The sequence below is a fragment of the Argiope bruennichi genome, chromosome 8 (assembly GCF_947563725.1).
Source record: "Argiope bruennichi chromosome 8, qqArgBrue1.1, whole genome shotgun sequence".
Taxonomy (NCBI): Eukaryota; Metazoa; Arthropoda; class Arachnida; order Araneae; family Araneidae; genus Argiope; species Argiope bruennichi.
The window spans coordinates 47,926,373-47,942,252 of record NC_079158.1 but is presented as its reverse complement, the minus strand read 5'-3'; the positions used below and the strand labels follow the sequence as shown (position 1 = coordinate 47,942,252).

The following is a 15,880-nucleotide window of genomic DNA, read 5'->3' as shown; positions in this document are numbered from 1 at the left end:
AACCCACGATAGATACAGTAAAATGCTAAATTCACCTCAAGAGTAATATTTAGTAGATATTATATGCCAGTTCCATACAAAGCGTTGTCTGTCTCATCGAATGTCCACACTTTTTTTTTTTACCTGGAGGATAACACCTATATTAGAGAATATGCAAGAAAGTTTGGGGGAGACCATTCTTAATGGATTTAGAAGTAGTAATCTCAGTAATATCCTGTAAAGAATTAAAAACGCTAATAATTATTTATATGTGATCAATGGGGACAGAAAGTACAAATGGTTGTATTTTATTAACACTCGAACAACTGATCTTAAATATATACCTAATTTTATCGCAAACGTCATATTGATAGGTTTTTGATCATTGTGGCTTTCATTGTAATTTTTAGCACTGTTTATATAAATTAAACAATGTAATTTATTAAAAACGACATTTAATATAATTATTCATCAATTATTAATAAAAAAACAAGAAAAACAATTTGCATTTGCAATTATAGGATAGTCAAGAGTTTTTAGTTCTAAACTGAATCATAATCGGAATAAAATAGATCCCATTATAATGGCTGTCGAACACTGGATCAATCAATATAATTTCATATGAAAAATATAATTCAAATTTTCAGAAGAAATATCTGAAAGCGATGCATAAATGAATGTAAGTACTTATTGATGTCCATCATTGCATAGATGATCTATAAAATATGACAAACTTTGAAACTGCTAAAACCGTCATTTTGACGGGTCTTGGTATAAATAAGTCATACTGATTGTGAAAGATAAAATGGCTGAGTGAAAATTGAATAGGAATATATAATTGTTCTCATATTTCATTAAAAGTCGTCATAAAGTTCTAGAACAATACATAAATCATATAAAAAATTTTAAGTATGAAATTTGAAAACTATTAAAATGATGGTCTTGTGTTAACAAAAGCAATTCAGACGGCAATTTTTACGCTTCATTTTAAACTAAACAAAATAAATTCTAATCTTAAATCACTTTGTGCTAATAAGAAATTCAAAGATCTAAGGGAAAAAAATCTGATTATTGGCGAATTCGAATTAACTTTTGAATTACTCAAATTACACTGTAGCTTTCGATGCATTGGAAATTAAGTCTAATAGTCATAACCTAGCCTTAGATATGTCACTGCTGTTGTTGCAGTTAATTGCTGGGTTGAAAAACCCTGAGCAACACGTGTAGACCTCTTATTCTATTAATTAATTAACTGTTGGGATGTATCTTTGCACACATCCTCATTACTTTTATTAGAGTAGATACATTTATGAGCTGTAAAGATACCTAATATCCCTCTGAAGTTATACTCTCTGTTTTTCTTATGTGTAGGTAGAATCTTGAAAGCTGATTCAACACATTGAATCATTTTCATGTGTGTGAATAACCTTTTCATTCTGAGTCATTACTAAATAATAGATATTTCAGAATTTTTCATTTATATAAAAAAATTATTTGCTAGAAAGAATTTTAAAATATTAATTGCACAATATTTTGCTAGAAAATTATTTGCTAGAAAGAATTTTAAAATATTAATTGCACAAGTCTTGCAAAAATAAATATATACAAAGAGCCTATTAAAATCAACTTATTTATCTTTTAAAAGTTGTTTAAAAGTGTTTGTTAGTTTAATATTGTTTTGGATACATCTGATAAGCTGTTATCTATCGGATTTATTCCACTTATTAAAAATTAAATAAGCACAGAAACTCTAAGAACAAAAAAATGTATCGTTCATCTGAATATCCGATAAAATGTATAAATTTGCATTTATTCGTTTTTCGTTTGCATTTTTTGATTTCTTTCACCGTTTTATTTATTGCAAATGAAATTATATTTCATTTTATTCTTTGTCATTTATCGACAGAATAATTCAAGTTGGCGGAGAATTGAAAGGTATGGAGAATTTGAGAGAATTTATTTTTCCTCGAAAGTAATTGATATTCTACGTTTTAAAACTGTGTATTAAAAAAAACGAATGTTGTTAAAAGTTTTATATTTTATAAAGCGTTATCGTTTGCACTTTTTGATTTCTTTCACCGTTTTATTTATGACATATAAGCCTTAAGACTTAAAAGAACATTACGTCATTCACACGTGATTGATCATCAGTAGTTTTAATGCACTATAAAATAAAGCTGCCTAAAGATTGACTATAAATATATGATTATAACTTAACCAAATGGAAATAATTTTTTAGTAATTTTTTTGTGTGTTTATAGTTTTATGCCGCGATGCCTCACATTAATTTTTATTTCAAACTTTTTTTGCTTATTTTTATGTCCTAATGCGGAAGAAAGATGCAAAAATAAAAAAAATAAAAATCTTTATAATTTTCATGCTTTTAATTTTCGCTTGAAACATAATACATAAAATACATTTCATTTACTAAAATGCAAAACACATACAAAGAAAACCCTATCACAAATTTAGCAATAAAACTACAAGTATTTTTCATTTGAATTAAACATCATTCTGGTTTAAAATCTAATATTACCTAGAAACCTATGCTATATAAAAATATCTGCCATCATTTTAACTTGTAAAATGAAGCGTATCTTTACAATTAATGATACGACTAAAAATTTCGCAACGCATGAAAACGTAACGGATTCACTTGATAGATTCTGCTAAAAATGTATTTAAATCAAAACATAAAAGTTGATAGCTTTAGATTTCTGAAAACTGCAATCTAAATATACTTCCTAAAAAATTCGATTGCAATCTTTTATAAACTGTCGATAATAGTAAAAATATATTTCTTTTTTTTTAATGCAGGTCAACTCATCTTTACTTTATTTACTATATTCATCACGTCGTACTTCCGGGAAGTTATTTATATAATCATAAATTAATTATTTGCAACAACTTTTATAAGATTTTAGGATGATATTTTTTCTTACAAACAAAACAATTTGTTAATTAACATGAGAGCTATATTTATATTTACAAATTTTTATTCTGATAATTTTATTTATAGAGCTTAGTAAAATAAAGAAGAAGAGTTTATCACAGATTCAGTTGGTAGTTTTTTGGTTTTATTCTATTTATCCATTGTATCTAATCAGAAGAAATGTTAAATTTAGAGTTTTTTTCTTCCAGTAAATTTGAAATTTTATTAAAAATTGTTTAACACATTTTTCAAACTCAAAAAACTTCCATTTTAATTTTAAATTTTGGATCAGAATTGTACGTATTAAATTTCTTTTAATTTTATTTTTTAAGTTGCTTAATTTAATAATAAAGATGAAAACACTACACAAAAGTGGTTGAGGAAATTTTAATTTAAAGTAATTTAGTTTTTTTTTTTATCTGGGTATCCGGTTGGTTGTTGCCGCAGAAGAAATAATTTTAGAAAAATCGTTTGAAATTTGAAATTGCTATCTTTTTTAATTAGGAATGATAGAAAGAATGATATTTATTTTATTGTCGACGATAAATACATTCATTGGAATCGAATGATACATAAAAGAGAATATAAATAGCATTTATTCTATTTTTTGATATTATTATATTTATAAATATAATATTTGTACTATGTCTATAACCTTCGCGCAAGTGCAAGCAATAAGTTAGCAAAGTTTTATCACAATTGGATGAACGGTAAACCAGCGCTTAAAATATGAACAAACAAACATTCATTTTTATGTATTAGATATAACTGTACTGTGCTTATAACCTTCGCATAAGTGCAAGCAATATATTGGCAAGGTTACTTCGCAATGGGATGAATGGTAGGGAAGCGCATAAAATAGGAACAAACAAACATTCATTTTTGCATATTAGATTAACAGAGATCAAAATAAAATACTAGCAACACAATGCTGATTGAATTTTATTTCTTTAAAAAATGAGACTGGTTTATTTAGGTACGATCTTTTGTTTTACACTATAGTTAAAACAACATGTTTTTGTAAATTTTTTTGTACATGTTTTTGTTTTTATTTTATACTATAAAGGAAAATGAAAATGAAATGCAATTTAAAATTTCGTTCTAGAATTATTTTATTTACCATACCGGAACAGGTAAATGTATTTTTCAAATGAATACTTAAAAAAACCTGGAATTATCCTCCGTGAAACTTTTGAAATTATCCAATTTTAAGTTTTTTTTCAACGAAAAAGAAATGATGAAAGTAATTTTATTCAAAGGCTTCGAAACCTTCATAATGCTTCATTCTAATGGCATTTTTTCATTCTACTTAAAAAAAACAAAAAACAAAAAAACATTCTTTTTATCTCAAGCAAATACCTGCTTCTGAAACTAAGTTCTGTTTTTTAATCATGTTTATTGTTATTTTTCATTTTTCGTTTGGGCTTTATAAGATACTTTCCTTTTTACTTATTTATTTGTCCGTTTTTATGTATTCCTTAATTTTAGCAACATCATTTTAAAGTAATTTGTGCAAATACGATGGAAATTTACATTCTAATTATAAATGAATTACCTCTTTAAATTTTGTTTCATTATTTCTTCATTCAACTCAATGAACCTTTTTTAAGATTGCTGGCTTTCGTTTTTTAAAATTACTTACAAAATAAATTGTTTTGGAAACGATTGTATTTTTTTTCAAAATGTTTTCCTAAATCGTAAATAGTTTAATTTTGAGTAACCTGTCTTATTAATGTGATTGTTTGAACTATTATTGATTTTTTTCCAAGAACATTTTCATGAAAATTTCAGAGAAAGAAAGGGAGAGAGTTTTTCGAGAGGATTTTTGAAAATGATGATAATTTTTTTCATTTCTGAAAGGGATTGAAAATATTTTTTTAAATCAAATTACTCAGTTAACTATCAAACGGCATTTATCTAGATTTAAAATTGGAAACGGGGATATATTCAAAGAATTTACGTGATTAAGCGTTAAAGAATTAAATATAGTGCTTTTTATATTTGAATCTTTATGTTAATTAAAAATGTTCTTATTGAAATATTATTCAATAAGAACGTTTGAGTTAGAAGAAGCCGTTTTTGTTAATTTTATTTATTACTGAATGACGACTGTAGCTGGAGAACGATGTTGGAAGAAATGTTATTCAACTGAGGTCAATGATCCGTAGCATTTTAATGGCTGGGAATTGTAACATTCGATGCATATTATTTTGCATGAAGGAGCTATTCAAAGTTTTGTTTTTTAAATTTCCAAATCAAAGCGGTTACACGAGATCAAATTTGAAAAAGATTTTGGAACGGATGAATTTATTTAGTTTATCTTTATTTAGTTTGTTTTGAATTAGAACGAAAAGATGCATGTAATAATTTAGAAAAAAATCGTTTGCAATTCAAAAATATGATCGTAAAAGAATTTGTAATACAATTTCATGCTTAAGAAATTCGTAAGTTTTTTTTTTCAAATTAAGTAATTTCGTTTCCATTATTGAAGATTTGTTGATAAAATGTATTTAAATTGCTTTTTCTTTGAATTTCTGCCGTTTTTTTATTTTGTTTCGTGAGCAATGACACAAAAAATATTTGCTGAAAAGCTTTTGCTAGTTATGACAAATTTAAGCGAAGAAAAATATTTTTTCTAAATGACTAATATAAGTGTATTAAAAGCATTTATCGTTTTAACGAAAATTCATTCACATTAAAAATGCTGTGTCAACGAATAGAAATATTTCAATCCTGTTAAAAAAATACCATCTAAGAAATTTTTCTTCGCTTTTTTAAAACATTAATAACGATTTGTTATAAAGGTTAGTTATGTATAGCATACATATCAGTTTCTTATATTTAATAAAACTTATTTTTATGCTTTAATTTTAACTAATTTTTTTATTTCCATGAATATATTACCGCTCCCAAACAATTTAATATTTGGTTACCAAACCAGGTGTCTTTTTTTTTGTCGAATATCTATTCCGTTTCAATTTAAATTGCAAAATGGAGCTAATTCACATTCACAAGATTCGCAACATAAGAAGCGAATTAATTTAATTTTCAAATCTATTACTAATTTTTTATTTGCTGATTTTAGTCTTACGTCATAGCGCAACAAAAGAAAATTTTTGATTAGACGCATTTATTTTAATCACGTAAATCTGATGTCTTGTAAGTTGACTCCAGAGCCTTATAACTGAAGTATACAATTCATTTATTTGTTCAGTAGCAGAAAAAAAAAAGAATCATTGAAAGTTTTTTTTCTTTAAAATATTTTATAATTGGATTAAATAGATTCTGTAAAGTTTTGTCTATGCTACAAAAATAAAACAATTTTATTTTTCTGACAGACGTTTTTTTTTTTTTTTTTTTTTTCCCCGTTTTGTTTTGGAAAACAGAAAACTAAATAAGAATGTTTCTTCAAATGTTGGGAAATTGTTTTCTATCATTGCAGTTGTAATCAATAAAGTAATAATTTTCGAAAGTGAGAAAAACAAATCCATTCAGATCGTCCAGAACATAGCTTTAATATTTTTTATATGTAAATAGGCTCTGCATTACAATTTTTTTTTAATGTGCACCTAAGTTAAATATTTTATTTTCCGCAAAAAGATCTGTTCCAGCAGGAAAAAAAAGAAGATAAATATTTTGTTTAGAATTCTAAATTCTTTGATTTGCATTGCATCGGTTTTAATTAGCAAATAAAATTCCATTAATTTTATTTATGTTCTCAGTATAGCAAAAGTATTCCAGTTTTGCCTTTACTCATTAACCTCTTCAATTTTATCGAAAATCGCTTTTTTTACTTTCTCGTTTACGTAGTATAAAAAAGTATAGTAATTGTCAAAAAATTCGAACTCGATATTTTGACGAATCTCTATGTTTTAGACCTCTTTGAGTTCGAAAAACAAGTTTTTAGAAAATGTTCTTTCGTCTGTCTGTTTGTCTGTGACAAAAATAACTTAGAAATGCTTTGAACTAGGTGGGTGAAATTTGGCATACGGTCACTACACCAAATTTGCAATTTCTATCAATTTTTGAGTAAAATCTATTGAGAGGAAGTTCTTCTGTCCCGGTTATTCGAATATAAGTTAACACGATAACTATAAAATGAAGAGTGCTTGACAGATAAAATTCGGTACTCAGATTTGTCTATAGTGTAGACACCTGTTAGATTTTGAGCCAAATCCAGCAACTGGTTCATTGACTGGTTCATTCAATAATTAAGAACACAATAACTTAAAAATAACAAATTTGATATGGGATTTTGGGACTACAAGTGCAGTTTGGTGTCAAATCTTTGTTCCAATCGGTTGAGAAAAGCATGCCTAAAGACAAAAATCGATTTTTGGATATTATTAATGACAGGCCATGGATTAATCGATAAAAAACTCGCCGAGGATAACACGATAGATTCAGTAAAAATTCTGAATTCACGCTAAACATTAATATTTTGTAATTATTGTTCACCAATGAAATGCAAAACGTTCTCTGGCGTTACATGCTTATTAGAGTGTATGCGAGAAAGTTTTAGGAAGACCACACCCGTTGTTTAAATATGTAATTGCACGATGTAAGCTAATGTGTAAAATGTAATTATAAAAAGTCAAATTTTAAAATTCTAATGAAATAGAATAGCAAAACAAAATAAATAAATAAATAAAAATTATTTTTTAAATCCACTATAAATTATTTCATACCCAGATTTAAAACATTTTATATTTCACATGCTTTAGATAAAATTTCAGATTAAAGAGTAATTTACCTTCAATTAAAATTTTAAAAAAAATTAAAATTCAAGCAAAATAATAAAAATTTCTGAGGAATGAGCAAATCTGGTTTTAAAATTCTTCATCTTCGTTAACTGCAAATATATTTAAAAAATAAAAAACAGCAATGTTTAAAAAAGGAAAGTAATTTTTCATATTCGTGTAACTATTACAACAATTGAAAATTAATATACCGAAAGTCACATCTGAATTTTATGTCAGTGAAATTTCATATAATATACGTCCTTGGCAACTTTTATGTCAGCACGTAGTATTTGATTATATCGCGTTTCAATCTGTTTCTTCACAAAATTTTCTCTTCACAGTGGAAGTGAAACTAGTGAAAATTTTAATCGCTGTAAACGCAGGTTAGTTGAAAGGATTTAATTCACGTGACTTCGTAAGCCTCACTGCGCATGACAAATGAGATATATAGAAATACGTTATTTCTCATTGTGCTGTGATGGCATATCGTTTTCTCCCGTTATGCCTCAATTAAAATTAAATTTAGGGTGAGCACTTATTGTGTCATCACGTGATGATGAATGACCCCATTAGAAGTATTGATATAATTCAAATATTGACTGAAGTAATTTATCTAAATGATTGATTTGCGATTTTCGTCATGCGTTTTCAGTTTCAATTTGAAGAGTTCTGCTAAAAATTTAGAAATTGACATTAATTGCTAAATTCAACCGCTTATATTACTATCATTGGTAAATATGTATATTCAAAATTTTAAATTATTTGAAAAAAATGATGTTGCAAAAAAAAAAAAAAACGAATTTTGCATTTTTGTTACTATTTGCAGAGGGTGCACTTATGATTCAGTTGACTGTTCATAGCTGGTGATGGTCCTTAAAATTCAATCTTAATTCCCATCTGCGTGCCCTCGTGATGACGGTCATTCAATAACTCCGGATGCTTTTTGGCAGGACTAAGGTAATTTAGAAATGATTATCTTTTAATGTTATCAAACTGGACCAAAAGTTTGTGAATGATATTTTGCCATATAAGTAACAAGTTTTCTTTTCCCTAGAGGATATAACATTGAATCGGATTACCACCACTTCGATGGCGGAGCGACCTTCTTCGAGATAGTTTAACTATGACAAGTATATGAAACTCGTGTTTAAATCGTGGTTATTAAATTTTTAGGTTCATTTCCGCATATGCTATCGAGACGGCGGTCATTCAGACCAATCCTTATGTCAAGGCAGGCTTAATTCTGTCTCTGGTTGTTTTTTCATGTTAATGAGATCCTGGAGTAAAATTCTTTGATTTATTTCAACACCTCGTTTTAAAATAATACGAGGTTTGTTGTCAAAGGGACTTCGTAATTTTGAGTCATAGTTAAAAGGCAAGTACAGTACACGCACCTTTCTCCTAAACTCATATTTCAAACCACCATGAGCGCGTTTGGTCCATACAGGCGGACCATGCATTAATCCAAAATGCACTGTGGATATGGTAGAATCGGATCTCAAGCATACAATCCAAAATCCGGCCGAAACTTTAAAGTAAAATTACCACCATGTTAAAATTTATAGAGGAGATTCTGAAAAAAAATTACTTATCTCGAATTTGAGGTCTAGAAACCTTTTCAATTATTATTTAATATCAATCTGTTCCCAAAGGATACAGTATATTAATTTTGCTATCTCCTTTTAGAAATCGAGATGTCATTTTCTGTGAGTCCGGGTTTCATCAAAAATAATGTCTTCTACATAGGTTTAGGTTACACTAAATCCTTCAGGATCAAACATCAATCCACTCATATGGAATTTTGCAGTGAAGATTTGTTAAGTCAAATGTCTTTCTGACTATCTGAATACAGTTCCAAATTTAATCAAAATTGTCTTCATGACATTATTTTAATTAATATCAGTGCAAGTATCAAAAATCCCTGCTTTGATGTTGTTTGGCTTTTCTCACACAAATGCTTTCCTTCTTGGTGCCAACCAATAATAATGTACATTAGATTTTTAATGATCAAACGTCCTTGCATTGATGTGGTTTGGTTTGTGAAGTGAAAATTTGTAAGTCAAGTGCCATTTTGATTTTCTGAACATAATTCCCAATTTAAAGCTCAGAATTGCCTCCTCCAATGCACCTTCAAAACAAATAAAATTTTAACTAAAAGCTAAAGCTAAATAATCTATTCTGCTGTTTCTATGAACTTTTTCTCACCAAAATGGTGCCACCAAATCGATATCTGACTATCTTCCCTCACATTAAAAAATGACGGGCTTATCGATAAAATCCGCTGAACAGCAACCCTATTCTGACACTTAATTTTCCCATTTCATCACTAGGAAGTACTGACAGGCAGTCTCATCTTTAGTCGGCGAAAATCAAAGAAGGGCTATCTTTATTGGTATACTGACAGACGCGAGATTGAATCAGAGAAAAAGAGCGAGACCTTTCGAGTAAAAAAGGCGCAAAGACTGAAAACAGAAAAAAAAAATGAATGGTTATGCACTACAAATCGTTTTAGTGAAGAATTCTTCATAACTGTAGAAATAAAATTCAAATGTTAGGAACTAATTAATGTATTACATTACACTTCTTCGTTACTCGAAATCTCTTCATTACATCTAGTCTTTGAATTAAAAAAGTTAGAAGTGCAACAGTATTGCTTGTCTGAAATAAAATTGCGATACGCTATCTTCTGAGATTGATTGCTACGTCCATAGTCGAGAATAGAAGTCCAGAGATTTTTTTTTATATCAAAAGTTATAATAAAGAATGATAAAATAAATAAATAAAAAGAAAAGGATATTATCGATTTCGGGTATAATGACCTTTTATATATATCGGTAATTTAATTAGCTGTCTGAAATTATTTCCTATTTCGGGTTCATATTACTATAATGACTGGAGTAAAACAATTCAAGAACATCAAATCATGCTTTCTTTCTCCACAATATTCTCCTGATATTAAAGAACATTGGATTTATTAAGTAATTTTTATTCCATATTAAAGTATTCCGTTTCTTCATTGGTATCGTGACATTGTTTTGATGGTGATATTTTAAAGAAAGGGTATTTCAAAAGTTCGAATTGACATATCGGTATAAGTAGAGAGACAATTTAAACTTCATTCATTAGAATTTTTTTTTTAATTTCCTGTCCTAGTTTTAAAGTATAATGTCTTATTTCTAAAGTTTGCCGTTAAAGGCGCTTCAATCAGTTTCATAAAAAAAGCTGCTGCACTAAAGACAACGATTTATTTTTACACAAAAAAGAACAAAACAAAGAAAATTCAAAAAGAACGAATAATAGTAACTCTCTGCAGCTGAGAAAAATATCAGATTCTAGTCGACCAATTGGCATCGTGGTTAATGATTGTCTCTACAGCCTAGCTGGCATAGTGGATAGTGGCAAGTCGTCACAAAAGTGTACGAGTGTATATCTATAGATGAAATTATTTACACTGCTCTAATTTTTTTCTTTTGGATGTAATTTAGTTGTACGAGAATATAAAATAGAGTATATAGCTGTGTGTTGCGAAGGCATTTTTAGACGTAAAGACTGCAACACATTTCACAAATGGTCAATGCAAAATTTATCAACTGAGAGAATTACCAAGAGTTAGAGTTTGATTTTAATGGCACAAAATCCAAAAAGGGCCATGCTGCGCCAAACGTATGGTGAATGTATGAGCATAGGGTAGCGTAAAATTACGGTGAAAAAAGTTCTAAATTACAACTAATTCATTTAGAAAAATGGTGAAAGAATTGCCAAGAAACTCATTTGCTAGAAACTGCTTTGCAAATATATAGATCATAATCTCGTATGGAAATAAAAGTGTCAGTTCCTGATGGAAAAAAGGTGCCAAAGTTTTTATAAAGGAATAAAAGATGGTACTTAACCACGGACTTTGTCTTTGGGAGCCCAAGAATTCAAATGTTTGGAGGATATGTCAAGTAACTACTTAGATTTATAAAGTAGAGTGCAGGTAACGATTTATAACAAAATACAACTGCCAGAAAAATGTCTTACAAATCTTCGGATCGTAAACTCATCTGCTTTCAAACGCAAGTATCAGTTCTTGATGGAGTAAAAAAGGTGTTAAAGTTTTAAAAAGAGAAGGGAAAAAAAAAGGATACTTAATCACGTCATTGGGGGCCATGAAGAGGTGGTAATCTTCGTAAAACAGATACCTAGATTTATAAAGCGGGGTGCAGGTAATGAATTACTTCCTCCCCCCAATTCTCTTTCACCGGGGCTTGCATAAACAAAAGCTTCTCCAGGGTTAATGGAGTTGGGCACGGATCGCTTAGCCAGAGCGGCTTCAAGTCATCCGTCCGCTCATTAGTGTGGAAATGGCTTAGTTTGCATCCGATACGTGATCTTTCGGGGCATGCGCTTTACTTATTGATCTGATTTTCAGAAGTGTGCTAATTAATTCGCCGCTGCTCTACAACCCCCCTTCGCTCATCTGGACGAGCACGTTAATTAGAAGATGTATGCATCGCGAGAGCTTTGTGTGTCGGAAAGGATTTCTGTATTTTCCATTTTGTTCTGAGATTGAATTGTTGTAACTGAATTTTGGACTTCGTTGAGAGAGAGGCTTGGGTAAATTGAATTTAAGGCCTTAGTTTGGCGAGAAATGTTTGTGGTGTCAATTTGTTCTATCATTCAAAATCTGAGCATTGATATCATTAGGTAAATGTTTATTTTGGCAAGTTGAAGCAATTCAGATAGATGAGTTTCTAAAAGCATTGTTTTTTCGGATTAATAAACAGTATTAATACAACAATGAAAATAAATAAATAAAATCAGGGGGAGTATTCTCCACAAAACTTTCTCACTTACTCTCTAATAAATTTCTGATGTCAGACAACGAATTACATGACACTGGCGTACAATAGTTACATAATATTAACTTTTGGCGTGAATTTAATATTTTTACTGAATCTGTCGTGTCATCCTTGGCGAGTTATTTGGTGATTAATCCCTGGCACGCATTAATAATATCCAAAAATCAAATTTGTGTTTTAGAAACGTTTTCCTCAATCGATTGGAAAGAAAATTTGACACAAAACTGTACCTATAGTCCGAAGATTCCATACTAAATGTGATATATTTAAGTCATTGCATTTTTAAATAATTGCTAATTGCTTTTAGGTGCTTCTGAAAGTACATACCAACTGACAATCAACATCCCTGATTGAATTTGGCTCAAAATGTGACAGTTGTCTACAATATAGATGTTAAATTTGTGTACGGAATTGTATTTTTCTATCTATTTTGTTTTGTAATCATTGTGTTAACTTATATTTGAACAGCCAAAACTTCCTCTGAACAAATTTTACTCAATATTTGATAAAAATATGCAAATTTGGTGTAAAGACCAAATTTCAACCGTCTACTTAAAAGCTTTTTTGAGTTATCATTGTCACAGACATACATACATTTTTTTAAATTATGTTTTTCTAATGCAGGGAGGTCTAAAATGTGGAGATTCATCAAAATCTCGAGTTCGAATTTTTTTGACGATTACTATATTTTCTTTATACTACCTATACGAGAAAGTAATGATTCTCTACTGCGGTTATTATTTAGTTTTTGATTATTCGAATTCGAAGAACAGAGAAAATATCATAATCTTCGAAAGTTTGAGTGTCAGATTTTAATGAATCTCCAGAATTTTGATCTCACCATTGTGCCATCTCTTGACATTTTTGGAATTCTATCTGTTTGCATATGTATATATCAGCACTATAACTAAAAATGCAAAGAACTAGACCGATTGAATTTGGCAAGTGGACTACTTCGAAAGTGTAAATTTCTATCTAATTTCCGATGAAATTCGTCAATGAGAAGTATTTCTATCAGTATCTCTATCTAAATGTGAATGGGATATCTCAAACATTTTATGAACTAGATAGAATAAAGTTGACGCATGGTTTCAACACCAAAATTTGATGTTTTCGATCTGAAATCTTAATGTCTGTCGATCAGTCTACTCATGTGTAGGAGATTGTAATGTTGAAAAACGCAGAGAACTAAAAAAAATTTTTTTTTTTTAAATGAGATGAAGTGTCTCGTTGTTTCCGAAGTTGTAGATCTATATTGAATTTTGGACCCAATGGATGAAAGAGAAAAAAATTCATGATCTCCTTTCTTCACTTTATTATAAAACACAAAACATGAACATTTATGAATACACAAAACACGTTTATGAAAAAGGACAAAATCGACAAAAGCATTCTCCACTTGTTTCGTCACATATGTTTGATTTGAAACAATTATCTTCATCACAAGTAACATTTTAAAAACAGCAACATTGGTCATCAAAATCTTTTTTTGCTATTTTTTTTATAATAACTAACATTTACTATCATAGCTACTATCCCTATTATATACAGTGTCTCACAAAAGTGATGGGACACTTGTGCTTTACAAAAGGAAACTGTAATAAAATAAATTAAAAAAACATGTACACATTTTTTGTGGGTGTGTTTCATACTTAAATTTAGTAACAGTTATTACATAACATATATTTTGTCAAAATATTAAAATATTAATTTAATAAAAATACAATTGTTTAGAACGGAGCAAAAAATAGCCCACATAAGTGAGGGGACACCATTAGATATGCAACAAAAATCGTGTGAAATAAGCAATAAAAATATTTTTGGTGGTTTTATTTTTACTCAAAAGCAATTGGCAACAATTTATAAAATCGTCTACAGTATTTCTCTCCAGTTTGTTTTGGAATTTTTGTGTTTTTTAGCTCTGTGCAGCCATGAATGCTAAACGAAAAGAAACTTCGCCTGAAATTCGAAAATTAGTTATTAATTTGCATATTGAACGTGGAAAATCTATCAGAAAAACTGCTGAAACTGTTAACTTGAGTCATACAGCAGTTTTCAGTATCATTAAACGATATAAAAAGAATCATATTATTCAGGATAAAAGAAGACCTGGCCCACCATCAAAGCTATACAATGGAATAAAACGAATTATCGTTCGAAATATTAAAAAAAAATCCAAGAAAGAGTGTTCCTAAAGTTGCTGCTGATTTACAAGCATTATATGGAATAATTGTTAATCCTGAGACTATTAGAAGGGTAATTCGATCTGCTGGATATCATGGTAGAGTAGCCAGGAAAAAATTCTTCGTAAGTGAAAAGAATAGAAAACTCTTTAGCTCTTAGATAGCTTTCGCAAAATCCAACATAAATAAGAATTCTGATTACTGGAATAAAGTTATATTTGTTGATGAGAGTAAATTTAATATATTTGGTTCTGACGGTAGAATCTTGGTGTGGAGAAAACCCAGGGAAGAATTTCGCAAACAGAACTTGGTGCCAAAAGTAAAACATGATGGAGGAGGAGTTATGGTATGGGGGTGTATGTCGTCCGCTGGAGTTGATAATCTTGTTTTTATTGACAGTATAATGGATCAGTACATTGACATTTTAAAGCAAAACTTGAAATCTTCAGCACGAAAATTGAACCTTCATAACGATTTTAAATTCTACCAGGACAATGACCCCAAGCACACTGCTTTGAACGTTAGACTCTGGCTGCTGTATAACTGTCCTGAAATAATAAAAACACCACCACAATCTCCAGACTTAAATCCCATAGAGAATATTTGGCAAGAGTTGGAATCAAGAATTCGCAAACACACCATTTCTTCAAAACAACAATTAAAATCGGTGCTTCAAGAAGAATGAGGTAAAATCACTCCAGAAATCACAAAAAAATTAGTCGAATCCATCCCAAGAAGATTAAATCATGTTTTAAAAGTAAAAGGAAATCCAACAAAATATTAAAACCTTTTCAAAAGTAAAATTTTTGGATAAATATTTGATGGAAAAGTAAGTGTCCCATCACTTATGTGAGCCATTTTTTGCTCCGTTCTAAACAATTGTATTTTTATTAAATTAATATTTTAATATTTTAACAAAATGTATGTTATGTAATAATTGTTACTAACTTTAAATATGAAACACACCCAAAAATTTTTTGTACATGCTTATTTATTTATTTTATTACAGTTTCCTTTTGTAAAGCACAAGTGTCCCTTCACTTTTGTGAGACACTGTATTTCTGTATTGATTTATATTTGTTTAGATATAATTTTCTTTTCTTTTTAAATTTTGAATTACAGAAAATAATTTGTTAAATAAACTGAGAGATTAATAGAGAAAAATATCGTTTGAAATAAAAAAAAATATCCTATTTACCAGAA

At 29.0% G+C, this 15,880-nt stretch overlaps 1 protein-coding gene across 2 annotated transcripts in view; it reads left to right on the top strand.

Annotated features, from left to right (window-relative positions):
• LOC129980970 (prominin-1-like) overlaps positions 1-15,880 on the top strand; it is a 196,114-nt gene that overhangs the window by 63,489 nt on the left and 116,745 nt on the right. Inside the window, exon 1 of one of the 2 annotated variants that reach the window (XM_056091518.1) lies at positions 8,589-8,610. The exons of the other annotated variant lie outside the window; for it this stretch is intronic. The gene's annotated coding sequence lies outside the window, so the exon portion shown is untranslated. Of the gene's footprint in view, positions 1-8,588; positions 8,611-15,880 lie in introns of those variants that run through there. 2 annotated transcript variants of the gene reach the window in all.